We start from the raw sequence: 15471 nt of genomic DNA on the forward strand, positions 1-15471 counted from the left end.
AGTACCGTTAGCTTGTTTTAAGTTTTCATTTGAAAACCTTTCCATCAATATCACAAAAGTAGGCTATATTTCGCACTATTTATCATTTTAACCGTGAAGGGTCGCGAAAAGTTTTAGGAGATTAAAAGGGGTTGCGAGCAAAAAAGTTTGGGAAGCCCTGCAGTAGAGAACATTGTTGGAGTAACCTGTGATGCAATGTAGTCCAGTAGCCTATTTCATAAAAACAACGCACTTTTGAATAGTAAAAGGGGGAAACATAATGAGTAAACCAATTTAATAATTTAGGTAGAATATATTACTTCAACGTCTTCTATAAAAACAGTTTGGGGGCTGCAGCAACTGCAGTCCTTAAGGACGAGCCGCCACTGAGTGTTTTTACTCTCCATTTAGGCTATACCGGTACTTTACTTGTTTGTTTAGCCTACATGTGACGCTATTGAAACAAAATAAATTGACTTGACATTCTGTACTCGAAAGAATTCGGAAGCAGACATTGTGTCACAAGTACGAATGGAGCTAATGTCAAAATAAAAGCACTTTACGCCAAAATAAGTAATAAATTTAACTTTTAAATTAAGAAAATGCAGAAGATTAACCATGTTTTCCTTGAAGTGCAAAAATGTCTCGTGCAAGAGAAGCAAACTGTGGAGCTGATCCATTTATGTATTTCTTCAAACAATGTAGATATAAGCTACAAAACAATCATTTTGAATATCACAAACGCTACAAACATAAATACAAATGAAACATAAAATATGTTGAATACATTAAAGAATAGCAAATTACTAATGATGAAATTCTTAAGTTTCGGTTTAAAGTTCATGTTACTGAGACTCCGTCACATCTGGACATGTTTTGAATCAGTTCAATTTCATATTTTACTATAATGGCGTATAACCTAAGTCTACTAAGCACTAAGCAGTAAGCAGGCTATAATCAAATACAAAAATGATCAGATTTTGAGAGCGGCAATCCATCAACAGCTAACTATGTGAGCGCAGCTTTCACAACTTGTATTATCGAGGTTGAAAAGTTCAGCAATAAAAGTTCTACTACAAACTCTTTTTATAACTTGGTATTCTCAGGAGCTCCCGTTTGACTTCCAGCAAGAACTAGAGAATTAGTGGGCGAGGCATCTTCTTTTTTGACCTCAAAGGTTCTGAAAAATGAGTGAGATAACTGATCAAATAAATACTAAATTGAAGAAAAGGTTTTAAACTGTAAAGCATTGGACTACAAAAGAAAATTATGCTTTTTTGCATGCAAAACAAATCGTCAAGTCTTTGCTATTACAACTTTTTTTGTAACCTTATAAAAGTAGCTACCAGATTAATATGGGGACTGATGGAGCTTCATTCTCAATTTCATCGAAAGCAACAGGTCAACCCAAAAAAATATTGTTAGGTTCATAATCGGACATTAGATTAAGATAGGCCCTATCATCAATGTTAAGGCTGTATTGCAGAAATCTTCAAAGCTTAATTTACGTAGTAAAGTGTAGTTTGTAAAAAGAGTGTAGGAGTGTACTACCAGCAACGTTTCGCCCAGTCTCAATATTTAGCTTCTCAGTGGCTTTGTCTTAAGTTAACACCCTAATCATTGCTGAACGAGATCTTTTAAGCGACGATAATGATCTGACTTCGCTAATGATAAAAAGTGACAATCAGAAAAGTAGGCAGCCTATATCTTTGTAGGCTATATTTCTAGGCTACCGGTACAGTAATAGAATCATTATTACACAAATGTTAAATTAATTTAGAGTTCACTATTCACGGGTTACGGCATTACACGTTCACGGGTTACGGCATGACATATCAATTAGCATTTACAACTTACTTGGTCATACTTTGAGATGCTTTAAAATCACATTCATTCGTTTTATCAGAGCCGGTGAGCAGTGGTAGTCGGCTTTGCTTTCTGGTTTTGCTTTGAGAAGCTTCCTATAAAAATTTAACTAGGGCTGTAATTTTAAAGCAGCTTTGTAAGCTAAAGGGCTCTATGGATTTTTTGTGATTATTTCATTCCTGACAACACAAAGATTTGTGAGTTTGGGTTTGGCTGGTAAATCAAGTCTTTACAAGACTTGCCACTCTGCAATCCCATCCACAATCAGCATGCTTGCATACTGTGCAGAGGTGCGTATAGAATTTGATTCTTCATGGTTCATACCGTTACTCGATCATTTTCTTTGGAAGTTGAATTTCATTTTGCATATTGATTTGATTTGCAGCAACATGGTCCTGTGTTTTGCCATGCTAGATAGGTAGTAGCCTAATTACCTTGTCTAGCCTCCTAAAGAAGTCCGTCGTGTTTAGTTGACAAAACGTCGGAATAAAAGTAGATTATCACCTTACACATCTTGTGATAGTTTAGCTTAGTTTGAACCAGAAGAACATATGTTGTTATTTAACCAAATGCCTGGTGAACAGCATCATTTATCATTTTTATCTGATATGTTGGCTATATAAAAGCTTTTACAAAGGAGCAAATAGGGTATTTGGGACATCTGATTTTAAAGTGGCCCAAATCAAAAAAAGTGGTTTTGAGATAATCGAGTTTAAAGGTTCACGTAATGATAAAAATTGTCACTAAAGGTTTGCAATCTCCATCTTGCATGTGAGAAAACTTGGGTGAGCAAGAAACAGTTTGTAATACTTGGTTTAACTGGATGATGACGTCATCACCGTTTATTACGTAAGTTTTAACTTGGGCCATTTTTCTATAATAAAATAAGTCAAAACTAGTGACCCAAGTAAACTTGGTACAGATGATAAAAACTTTTCTCACCACAGAAAAGTGGCACAAGTTAAAATTTTTGCATTTTTAAAAAAGATTTCTTGCTTGTTTTGACCTCAAACTAGAAACAAAGCTTGTACAACAAAACACTGAAACCACACAATTTTCCTCATCTTCTGCTCCCACATCATCATTTTTCACCACACATTTTCCTCTAAAATTAATTAAATTTATTCATTCATTTTAGTCACACACTCACACTAAGCCGGTTTCCTGAACTTTTAACTTTGCTGAGTCTTTATTTTGTGACATCATAATTTCTTTAAAGCTTTGGAAACTTGTCACTATTTTTTTTTCTGTGTGCAGTTCTGTAAAGTTTAAATCGCCCTTGTTGCAAGTGTTCATTGTACAGTAATTTTCGGCCTATGTTTTCTTTTGTTGAGGAGAGGGATTGGGCTTGTTTTGTTTAACTTCAGCTCGTGTTTAAAATCGCCCTTGTTGCACTGGCAAGTGATGATTGATTGATTGTAATTGTAGCCCTATTTCTGTACTATATTTCACATAAAAATGTTTATCTTCTTTTCTAGGTTTAGTGGCTGTGCAAATTAAAAGCAGTGACATCCAAACACTGTTTATGCATATTTTAAACCTTTTGGTTTTGCCCTCTTTCCCTTTTGTTGGTGCCAAATTCGTGTGTTTACTTTACCGTTCTGTACATGTTCGCGCCAGCAATGAAAAATAAAATGAATTAAATTGAATTGAATTAAACTAGTTTTGGCTCTTCTGCATTTATTTAGTATTTTATTACCGGTAGTTAAAAATTGAAACCACAATCAATCGCGTTTGTCTTTCTGCAATTCCTGCCCAAGTATCAACTTTATACTCATCCAAACAGGCCAGATATCGTATTGAGAAAAACTGAAAGTGGATAAATTTTTGTTGCGTTGTTTATTTCATTGCATCATTATAAAATTTTGTTTGGTGTTCCGCAAGATTATTTTAATGCATAGCCTACAGTTTTGCGCGGCTCAAAAAAAGGTTGAAAACACTGGGCCTACTACACGATCGTAATGGTTGCAAAAGTCACTGACTTTAATTGTTGCAAAAGCAAATTAAAGACAATTCTATATTACAATAAACTATTCCAGGGCATTGTTTCAGCTTGTTGTCGTCATATTCGATAACAAAGGAGTGGAAAAAAAACAAAGGACTAAAAAATACGCAGTATTACCAAACAATCAATTAGAAGCTATTTAACTTGGTTCTATCAATTTGATGGAAATTGCAATATCGTAAATGCAAGAAAGGCCCAAGTAAACTAGGGCCACTCTTGCAATAATAAACTGTTTTTTCAAGAAACCAAGTTAATTTGGTTTACTTACTAAAAAAAGTCTTTCATCTAAAGACTCCAAACTTTGTCAGCAGCAAGCTTATATCGTTTTCTGCAAGATTTAATCAAAAACTTATTTTTGGCCCAAGTTAACTTGGGCCTCTTTAGAATCAGTTGTCCCAATTTTGAACAGAGACAATTTTATATGTAACAACATTGCTTTTCATACCAGCATTCCAACTGATTTTCTTCGCCTTGTTGCCAGGTTGTACGCAGCTTTGACTTCAGCGTTGTAGACGCAATAAAACAAAAATATGAGAAATCCTTGAATCCCAGCCAGAATAACTTGTAGGTAAGCTCCCATTGTTCCCACCACAACACGGATTTTGCCTTCTGTTGTGCTAGCATTGTCCACATCACCAGTATAAAGATTGTAAAACAGAGATATGATAGTTGGAATGCCTAATATAGGCATGAGAATGAGTGCACCTCTGGTAGACTGCCTGAAATTAAAAAAATAACCATCTTTCCCAAAAGGTTGCTTGAGTAAAGGTGTTTACAGTTCTATCGGTAATGGATGTATGGTGGTTACCAGCTATTAAACTATTCCAGTCTCATGAACTTGGACCCTCTGAATGAAAACTGTTTTAAAAATGCGATGTTCAAGTACACGCCGAAAATGAAACAAGGCCAACAAGCATTGGTTCTTTTTGGCATAGTTTCGTTTGGCCCAGTTGTATGTAAATTATTATCACTACATTTAACACTGAAGTCTTAATAGCCTATAACATCGGTATTCTCATTTATGCAGTATAGGTTTCAAACTTATTACTTGAAAATTACATCAACAACGACAGCGGGCTTAATTTTGATCTGCTATCAGCATGGTGCAAGCTTCTAGAATCTAACTTAAACAGTTGAAGAATTTATTTCAGCTAAGAGTTTTCACAGGACTATAATACTTATATAGGCTACACCAATTTGATAAGACTTACTTCAATGATTCACTGACGCGAGTAGAAGTATTTGCTGCACTTAACTTGATAGAAGTAAACGATGACTTGAAAATGACGTACATGACTTTGAAGAGAATCAGTAAATTAACCTTGGAAAAAATGAAAATTTATATGCAATACAAAAAAAAAAGTTCAAAAACGCTGAAAAATCTATTGTTTTGATATATTTTGTTATTTCCAAGAAAATATTGGTAATTGAGGAGTTGAGTAGACAGTGGAAAGCAAGGAGGCCAATCTTTCTATTTATTTTTGCACTTGTCAAAAGTGCAAGCTCTCGACAAGAGAGGGTAAACATAGCCGAAAATAAAAAAATAGCTTACCGGCAATCAAAAATTATAGACATATTTTAGTATTATAGACATGATTCTTCGGGAACACTACTTCCTGGCCCCGGGATTGCTCCAGCCCTGAGTTAAACCATTGTTCTGTTGAGTGTAAGCTCAACTGGAACTAATTTATAGGTGCCTAATCTATGTAAATGTCGAAATGCGTCAAAATCTCAGAGACACGAAGCATTCTTAAAACATCTCAGACATTAGAACAAACGCATCTAATTTTATTTGATTAATTACAATCATCATTTATTGCAGTGAATTTTTCCTTGTTTACTCCATGACTGTTATAGAGCAGATCAAGTTGAAGCATAAAGAACATACGCATGCAAATAGTTTTTGTGGTTTTTTATCAACTCGATGTAGAAACACTTAGTGGAAACACTTACCGATAATACAAACAGAACAGGGCCGCCGAAAGTCCATATTGTTTTATTCGTTGAGAGGAAACAAGTCGATGGCTCGGCATAAACCTCCTGTCAAAATTTTACCCTGTTAGGTGGTTTTTTCAGACTAATGAACTATCAGCACCAACGTCACAAGTTAACATTTCTCCTAGTTTTTATAGGTATTTGGCATGTCAACTCTAAGAGGTAGCCTATCAATTGAGGAAAAGAAACCTTGATAATTCTTTCTATTAATAGCCGAGTTTACGTAAAAAGTTCAAGTTTACAAAAGTAAACAAATCTTACAAATTTTAGACCAAGCTGGCTGTGATGAAGATGAATTGCGATTAACCCGCACCCTGCTAGCTGGCACGAAACTGTATGTGCGCATTAACAACGAAATGTCCGCAAACTTTGAGACTACCATCGGTTCCCCTCAAGGAGACAGCCTCTCCCCAATACTCTTCACCTGCTACCTATCTGCAGCATTGAGCTCAGTGCGAGAGCAGTCCTCCAGACCAAACCCCCCTATATCTGACACATGCATGCTTTTGGAAATGGAGTATGCAGACGATGTTGAGTTTCTGGATGAGGAAAGACAGCCACTTGATATGCTACAATCTATTGCTACAAAGAACCTGAACAACTACAATCTTTTCATGAATGAGACTAAAACTGAATTCACTCACATATATCTTGCAGACACAAATGAAACTGATACTGATAGCCTACCGATTCGAGGAAACGAAAAATGGCGTATACACAAACTTTTGGGATCATTATTGTGCAGCACTGCCGATGTCAAATCCCGCTGCAATTTAGGCAATGTCGCTTTCAGATCACACTGGAAACTATGGAGCAAGAGATCGAGAATCCCATTACAGTTGCGACTAAGATTGTATAACGCGTACTGCATCCCAATTATGATCTACAACTGTAATAGCTGGTCTGTTACCAAAGGAAGTCTTGAAAGATTGGATGCCTGTCCTCGAAGACATTTACGTGTCATAACTGGTCATACTTGGCCAAACAGTCTTATCTCGAACAAAAATCTCTACAAAATATGCAACAGTGAACCATTGTCTTGCAAGATCTCCATCATGAGATGGAACATGTTTGGACACATTCTGAGACTTCACCAGGACTCACCTCCCCAGAAAGCCCTTGAATTTGCAATAACTGGCAGCAAAAAGTACCAAGGCCGAACCGGACGTCACCGTACCAATTTATTACAACTGCTGAGATCTGACATCAGAAAAGCTGGCCTGGGATCCCTGCTCAGCACGCCACATCTCCATCGATTGCAAAACATCGCAAAGGACAAAACAGAATGGAGCGATCCTATCAACCTTGTTGAAAGACTGATCGAAGCCAGCGGATGCCAAACGATTTGGCTACACTGGCGGCGGAGACAGTTACAATAATAATAATAATAATAAACAAATCTTACAAAGAAATGTTTGAGTTTAAAGTATTTAAATGCGTCAAAAGATTCATTTCTTCATGGTCTCATTCTTAACTCATAAGATTGCAAGTATATTCAACAACTACAGGAATTTTTAGCGAGTAATTTTATATAAACAAGCAAAACAAAGTAACCTTAGCGGGTTTAACATAATGTATTACAGTAGAATTCGCCTATAGTGACACCTGAAGGGACCGCGGAAAAAGTGTCACCATAACCGAAGTGTCACTATAGCCGAATTCTACTCAACTGTTGCGTATGCAAATGGGACTTTGCAACAGGTGTCACTATAGGCGAAGTGTCACTATAGCCAAAGTCACTATAGGCGAATTCTACTGTACATACAAAACAAAATATATAACATAATGACTCAAACGTTTTCGGCACGTACGTGTGTCCTCATCAGAAATTAATATCTAATACTCTGCTTTGCTTGTCTATAGTTCAAAAATGCAAACTCTCTACCAAAGCTTTATAATTTTATATAAACTATACAATGTTATGTGATGCCTTAGCCAACCCAACAGAAAACATTCGCTTCAGCAAGATGACCACGTGCTTAACTTACCTTTCCCGAATCCAATTTAAAAACAGTTCGAGATAGTCCAAAAGTTGTAGAAACGATGATGCCTGGGAGCAGCCAACCGATGATAGGTGAATACAAGCAAATGTATTCAGCTGATTTTTGTTTAAATACAAGAACAATCTTGTAGAAGAGATATATTCCTTCAACCAAAGACCAGAAATAAACAGCAAGAAAAAAGAAGTGAGTGAGAATTGCAAACAAAAGACAAGGGATCGAGACAGTCTGAAATCATTAAAAATATAGTGTCAAACAATCAACGGTTAGTTTGTGGTGAGCTTTTGAAGCAGAAAGCCTGACAAAGAAGCTTCAACCATTGATAGGCATTGAAAGTAAATGGGAAAACCCCTTTCAAAATTAGCTCGGTACACAGAAAATCTTAAAATTTCAAACCTAAACGTTTGCACCAAAAGTGCCCTTAGTGAATGGAATATTCCCTCACCTTCAAAAACTATCGGTACACTCATCGGGACAATAAACACTTCAAAAACTATCGGTACACTTATCGGTATAATAAACACTTCAAAAACTATCGGAAACTCCAACTTGTCAATCTCGGTGACTGGGCGTGCATCAATGGTTCAAAGCCTCTACAAGTATGCGAAACTGTCAGGATTAAGCTTTCAAAGAAGCGTTTCCAGTCGGAGGAAAAAAATCAAATCAATCAACCAAGTTAACGTTAATTCAATTCTATCTTACAGGCATCCAGTGCAAATATGCAACACACAGCAAAGTAAATCTTACAAATAAGTTATCTCTGCAGACTAGAATAGCTAAAACACAACGAAACAGTGGTAAACCTACCTTCTCAACTGGTGACACAAACAGAGAGCTGCTGAGCAAAGAGACGTAGCCGCACAGTAGTGCTACAACTAAATGGAAGTGAATCTTCATACGGTCGTTGATAAGCGTCTTGCGGTAATGTACAAAAATAAGAACGGTAACACTTAAACTTGCAATGGAAATGGAACCGAGAATCAAAGAAATTATCTGAAGTGCTTTGTTGTGATCTTCCGGCAACTGCAAAATGAACGTAACTTTAGGATATACCACACAGGAAACACAGAAAGCACTAGGCTACCATTTTATTTTTTGATTGATTTCTTTATCTTCGAACTGTGAATTTTTTGAAAAGCTTTTTTTTAACAGCTTCGCATGCTTGTAGATAATTGGTTGGTAGGTTTTGAATCTTCATCCTCGGACTGACAAAGCCTTGATTGGTTATTCCTGGTAGTTTCGCATACTTGTAGAGACTTTTGACGCAGGGCCGGTTACCGAGATTGGTAGAGTAAAGTTTTCCGATTGTTGAAGTGTTGTTGCCGGGAAATTATTCCATTTACTAGGTGCCGCTGAAAGGAGAGCAGTCCTGAAATATGTTGCTCAAGCGCACACCCCGAGAGCCGAACTTGCGCCGCGTGATCTTGAACCGGGCGCGTAATCACTGAGCTAACGGGGCGGACTACTTTCAACTACTGACGTAGGTCCGGTCACAGAGATGGACAGAGTGAAGTTTCCGCGTATTCTTTAAATACAGTGCGTATTTCTTAGAAATGTCTTGACTAGCGGCTCGAAGAGTTCGAAAATCTTATTGGTTGGATCGTCTCTCAAGGTTACCCAAGGAGACTTTCAAATTTTGGAAGCTTGTATTGTAAGTTTCCTTTTCTAAACTTCCTTCAACGCACAACTTTTTGAAGCTTATTTGATTTGATTTTTAAAGGATTAAAAATAGTTCTTTACAAGCACCAAACAATCACACCAAAATGTCTCAGCCATCCGGACGGCATTAACAAAAAACTGATGTGATTGAAAATAAACGGTGAAACAATACATCCAGGCTCTACCTTTGAGAAGGCTCCTTCCGCAGATAAAGAGCTAACGAATTAGGTTACGCGTGCTGTGCGCAGAAACAATTAAGCAAATGAGCCTCGGGAACATTGGTACCGAGCCCAAATTATTCTCTCAACGGCTCTGGTTATCATTTGGGTTGGCCTACCAACCAAAAGTTTTCTTTACACACGTTGGATTTGCAAACTTAAGTTATTGATGTTTAGGCCTACATTAAATTAAAAGCTTGGTCACAAATTTCAATGAATTAATTAAGGCGTGACCCTGCCAGGCGTAATAGGTTGTCATATTTAGGGTTATAAAATACACTTCCAAAATCTTTACCTCAGATTCAGTGAACTTCATGAGGATGGCAAAGTTTGTGGTATGGTTACATCTGCAAGATGTTTTGTTGTTGCTCGGGTGGTTGGTTGTTTCGCAACCATGAAACTGCCAATTTTCTCTGAACAAAATAACTGAAATGAGAAACACTTTACACAGCCAACAAAGGTCACTGTACCCTCTCAACCAGACATGAAATAAATGATTCTCTTTAAACATTAATTGTTTGTGGCTAAAAGGTTTGTCCTATTTAAGAACCGGTAACTTTAATAGTATTATTTACTTTTGTTACAAACCCAAAAGTTAACATGATTATTGATTAATAGCAATAAACCAAGAATAGTCTAGCCCAGGGTTACTCAATTAATGTTAATAAAGGTCCAGTGTTAAAAATTGAATGCTTTTTAGCCGTCCCGTGAATAAATTATTTCATACGCAACCACTAAAGGTAAAGTATCAATGATAGTAACAAACCATTTGTTTTAGGTAAAATGTAACTCCTCTAGGATTTTTGACAAAGTGTTGGGGGGCCTGGGGAGCCCCGCCCCAGCTACTAGGATAATCATAAAAGAAAGTGATTTCTCCCAGTAGAAATATGTTTAAAGAAGCCCAGAAACGTGGCAATGAGGTTATTCTTCTGAAAGCCCAGGTCTACTATCAACACTCAGAAGGTCCGGATTCGGACCGCGGTCCGCCAGTAGAGTAGCCCTGGTCTAGCCTCTAGCGTATTTTATTAAAAAAAAGTGTTTACTGGTATTTAGAACTAGAAATCGTAGAGTTAGACAAGTTTGTCAGCAATTTAAACTGCAATAGCATAAGTTTAATTGTTTTATGATTAAGTGAACGCAGGCTAAAATAAAGCTCATCAAAAAACTATTCAATCTAAAAGTGCGTTCGAAAATGTTGAGAATCAAGAGTTTGGTTGATGTGAGTTTTTATCCTGGACGGAGAAAGCCTCTTTGGAAACATCGTGGCTTTTTCTTCAACGACACTGTACTTTAGAGTTTAGGGTGTTGAAACATTAATAATTAAATGCAAAACTCAGTTTCATAATGCCATTTTGACCCAGGGACAATAAAAAAAGACGAGTAAAAATCGAAAAACTCAAGTAAAAAAAAACAAAAAAAACTATTGAAGATGATTTGATGTTTTTTGAAGGATGACCGACGGCCGAAGTGCATAATTCACCACAGTCCACAACATCAATCAACACTTCACAGATTGAACAAAAAAGGTTTGCAAGGAAAAAAAAAGATGTGGTCAAAAAAACAGAAAATACGGCTTTAATTATGAACATATTAAGGTTTAATAATAGAACTTCTGTCTGACTTCTGTTTCTCAACTTCAACGCTGACCGAAGATTTTGACGTTTGCTGAGTTGGTGAAGCAGAAGAGTTTCTTCTACTGTCCCATAAAACAAGTCAAAGTAAATTATGTTCGGTCTATGGGGTTTTGAAAATTTGCTTTCATTCAATAATAAACAACGTCATTACGATGTAATCCACGGTCATATCCAACCGTTTATTGTAATATTTGTTGTCACGTCCAACTGCTGTTATGATATGTGGTACACGAACATGTGCTAAACTAAACTAAACTTCAAAGCAAGCTCGGCAGACCACTTTTTTGACTGAGTTCCAGGAAGTATGTGAGAAAAGTTCTTCTCAACCTTGTGCGGGAAGTGCTCAAAATTGAAATGTCAAAATCACCTGAGATTGAGCTATTTCAAAGGTTTTGAGATGAAGGTTCTCAAGCCGCCTCGTTTGCATCATTATCACTGCGCAGATGAGACCTAATTGAACTGTGGAATTTTGCCATTGCTCATTCAAAAAACTTGAGGTGCTGCTATCCGGGAAGCTCAGGCTTACATGAGAAAAGATTACAAGGGACTGTTGACTTTGGTAGAAGCCTATATTAGATTATTGGAAGCAATAGGTTAAAGGCCAATTTAAGTTTTTGAAGTGTGACGTTGTTCAAGCAAGATGGATGGGAAAGTAATTTTATTGCTACAAAGTGATCGTGCTGCACAAGTCCATCTTACCAAGAACCGTAGTCGACTGCGTAGCCGAGTGGTGAGAGCCCTGGAATGGCATTCGAAAGGGCGCCGGTTCGACACCGCTCAAGAGCATGCGGCTGTGTCTTTGGCAGGACACATAAAGGCATGCTTGAAGGTGGACACGAAGATTGGCTTCCTTGCCTTCCCGTCCACTTAATCTAAATCTTCAACCACCAGGTGTAAGCCTGGATACGACAAACAAATAGAACCGCTTCAAACCTCCAAAAGCCTAAGTGGTAGTTTAATTGCTCGCTTGCAACATCAGCACTACATGTTGATCCCAATTTTGTCAACAATCTCAAGAGCTTCGGTGATGTTGACCCATTGTAAGTGCTTTCGCAATTAAAGCTTTACCAAAGTATACATAACACATGACATTTGTTAGGAAAAATCACGTGTGATAAACTCATGTGTGATGAAGCGTGTAGGATGAAGACATAACCTTATGAAAAAAAGTCTTGTAAAAGTAGTCCCTAAAAAATGAATCAATTACGGGAAGGTTTGGTGCTGAATTTGGCAAGCTAAAATCATCTGACATCAAAACTAAGCAAGGGCTTTCTTTGACACATTTTATCACGTTTGATTAGCCCCCTTTTTGATTAGCATTTTGTTTGATTAGCAAACCGTTGTTTCAAATTTTGCAATCCTCAATGCTTTTCAAGTTTAAATGCAGTACAGTGGAAGACAATGCAGTATGCATAAAAATAGCCTGCAGTACAATGGAAGAAAATGAGAACGCCATTGGCAGAGCGATTACGCACTCTGAGAGTTAGCAATGACTGAGAGAGAAGTGAAGCTTGAGACCAATTTTTTATATTTTTCCAAAACTGAAGAAAACCTTCAAAATTGTGTCCAGGTTGCAAAAAAATAAAAAAGGAACATTCCTAACATGCAAAAACGTCCCCAGAGAAAGTATTTGTATATCTTTTTTGGTCGTTGAATTGATGAAAGTTTAGTTATGTTACGGTAAAATGATACAGTAGCCTACAATCAAATTGCTTACAGTCATACAGGGTGACCCAAAAAAAACGGGCCCCAACTCTAATTAGGCCCCGTTTCTTAGTGCTTCGTCTGAATGAATTTGGTTATAACTAGTTTATTATGTTCAAAACATCACATCAAAACACTAGGGTCTTCCGCCTTTTTTTCTCCGTTATACAGCATGTGTTCTGAATAGCTTCCATTTACCTCCGTGCATTGCTTGAGGCGCAGCACGAAGTTGTCCATGACGTTCTTACAGACTGACTTGGGAATGGCTCTCATGTCCTCCCTGATGGCTTCCGTGATGGTTCTGGGTTTCCCTGCGTACACTCTGTCCTTAAGATAGCCCCAAAGGAAAAAATCTGGGGGGCTTAGGTCCGGGCTATGAGGTGCCCACTCAAAATCAGTCTTGAGACTGATCACTCGGCCTCCGAAGTTCTCTTTCAGCCAATCTCGGGACAGGTTTGAGGTGTGAGAACTTGCCCCGTCTTGCTGGAACCAGAAATTGCTCATGAGCGACGGGTAGAGGGTCTGGAGCTCACTTTTGAAGGTTTTGAGGACCTCCACATACCGCTCCTTGGTGACTGTCACTGCTGCGCCGGATTCTTCGATGAAGATTGGTCCGATGGTGCCTCTGGCCGAGATTGCAGGCAACACCGTGCACTTAAGGAGAGTGGCTTGGTGGCTACTTCAGTGGGTCTGGAGGACCCCGAAAGACATTTGTCTTGGAGTTCGCTTTTCCGTCAAGATAGAAGTGGGCTTCATCTGAGGTCCAAACGAGGTTAAGGAAACTTGGTGTCTCCTTGATCTTCTCGAGCATCTTGACTGCCACAGCGCTCTTCTGCTTCTTGTCTGAGGCTGTAAGGGTCTGCATCGTCTGTGTTCTGTATTGGTAAACCCTGATATCGTTCACCAGCACTCTCCTGCAAGTCTCACGGGACATACCGAGAGACTAACTTCGTTTATGCACAGAGCGTTTCGAACTCTGCTGGAAAGACTCCCTCAAACTTTCGACTAGCTCGGCTGAGTGAGCTGAGTGGCCTGGACGGTTCTCACTGGCAGCGTTGAGGTTCTCCACGGTCCCATACTTCTCGAAGTGGTTTACCCAGTTCTGAATTCTGCTTTTGGATGGAGCCTTTTCACATTCGAACTGATGCATGAAACTGTGCTGGGTTTTCTTAAACGAGCTTGTCTTGTACTACAATTTAACACAGTGTACTCTTTGTCCCAGCTCCCACTGGAGTCTTAGTGTACTCACGGTCGTCGATTCTGCCATGTCTTATAAAATAAGGGCAATCGGTGAATAAATAAAGGAGATATGACATAAAGTGTACGCGGGGCCCGTTTTTTTTTGGGTTACCTTGTACTTCACTGCCCTCCAGCGACAGTATTGCAACAAGCCAGTGCCCAAAACAAAACCCTCACACCATAAAAGGGGGCTAAGCAAAATTCTGTTGAAATTAGTTGAGTGGTTGCCAAGAAAACGAAAATTATATTTTCGCCATTAATGGCACAATCAAGGTAGCCTACACTTTCTTTTAAGTGGTGCAGTAACACAAAGGACATGTTTTAAAAGTTACTTTAATGATGTAAAACGTTGATTTTTTTTGAAATGGGTCACAAAAACTGCCCCTGTAGTTGGGGTAAACAATAACATTTTTTTTTCAAATTTTGTATTTATGATCAATATTCATTAACACAAATGCAAAAAAGTCAAGCTGTTTAGATTTTAAATTTTGTGGGGAGTGTGCAACATTCCATTGCACTTTATCTTATTATCGCACCTTCAAACAGACTTTTTTTAGATTTACAGTGTAGTTAATGTGTTTTCGTAACCAAAATGCATCCCAAGCGTCGTCGGCAGGATTCGAACCTGCGCGGGCAGAACCCAACAGATTTCTAATCTGTCGCCTTAACCACTCGGCCACAACGACTTAATACAAGTTAATTATATTTTATTCTAAAATGAAATTATTCAAGATTTGATTCTGCAGATTGTTGTTAAACGATTGATTGATTGAACCTTTGTCCTCTGACTGAGAAAGACTCTGATAGGGTATTCCTGGCAGCTATGCGTAATTGTAGCGGCTTTAAACTACGGACGCAGGCTCGGTTATAGAGTTTGACAAAGTAAAGTTTCCAGTTGTTAATATTGTTGTCTGTGAATTATTCCATCCACTTTCCTTCTTAAAAGTGGTGAACATACTATACCTGCTGGTGTTTGGACCTAAGAAAGAACAAGTAGGTTTCATGGATTTGTTCCAGCTGTGAACAGAAGCACGAGTCAGAGTGAAATTGACTGGAACCGACAGCTTGTTTGGTTCTCCTTCGATAAATTCGTTTACGTTCACTGAGAGGTATTTACTGACTCTGAAATAAAACAGGGAAAGAACTTGGATGACAAATTACCTCACTTTTTG

General features: G+C 38.1%; 1 non-coding gene and 1 pseudogene across 2 annotated transcripts in view; both read right to left on the reverse strand.

The window, feature by feature from the left end:
• Positions 1 to 623: 623 nt before the first annotated feature.
• Positions 624 to 15471, reverse strand: part of LOC145784745 (uncharacterized) — a 38191-nt pseudogene continuing 23343 nt past the window's right edge. Inside the window, exons 12-20 of the transcript XR_014291036.1 lie at positions 15263 to 15421; positions 10018 to 10135; positions 8653 to 8868; positions 7825 to 8073; positions 5804 to 5890; positions 5062 to 5171; positions 4296 to 4569; positions 1837 to 1940; positions 624 to 1159 (exon numbers count right to left, since the gene is read on the reverse strand). The product of XR_014291036.1 is annotated as an uncharacterized LOC145784745 (transcript). The remainder of the gene's footprint in view (positions 1160 to 1836; positions 1941 to 4295; positions 4570 to 5061; positions 5172 to 5803; positions 5891 to 7824; positions 8074 to 8652; positions 8869 to 10017; positions 10136 to 15262; positions 15422 to 15471) is intronic.
• Trnas-aga (transfer RNA serine (anticodon AGA)) lies at positions 14904 to 14985 on the reverse strand. The gene has a single exon. It is a non-coding gene; the product is annotated as a tRNA-Ser (tRNA).

The sequence above is a fragment of the Aplidium turbinatum genome, chromosome 15, assembly GCF_918807975.1.
Source record: "Aplidium turbinatum chromosome 15, kaAplTurb1.1, whole genome shotgun sequence".
Lineage (NCBI taxonomy): Eukaryota > Metazoa > Chordata > Ascidiacea > Aplousobranchia > Polyclinidae > Aplidium > Aplidium turbinatum.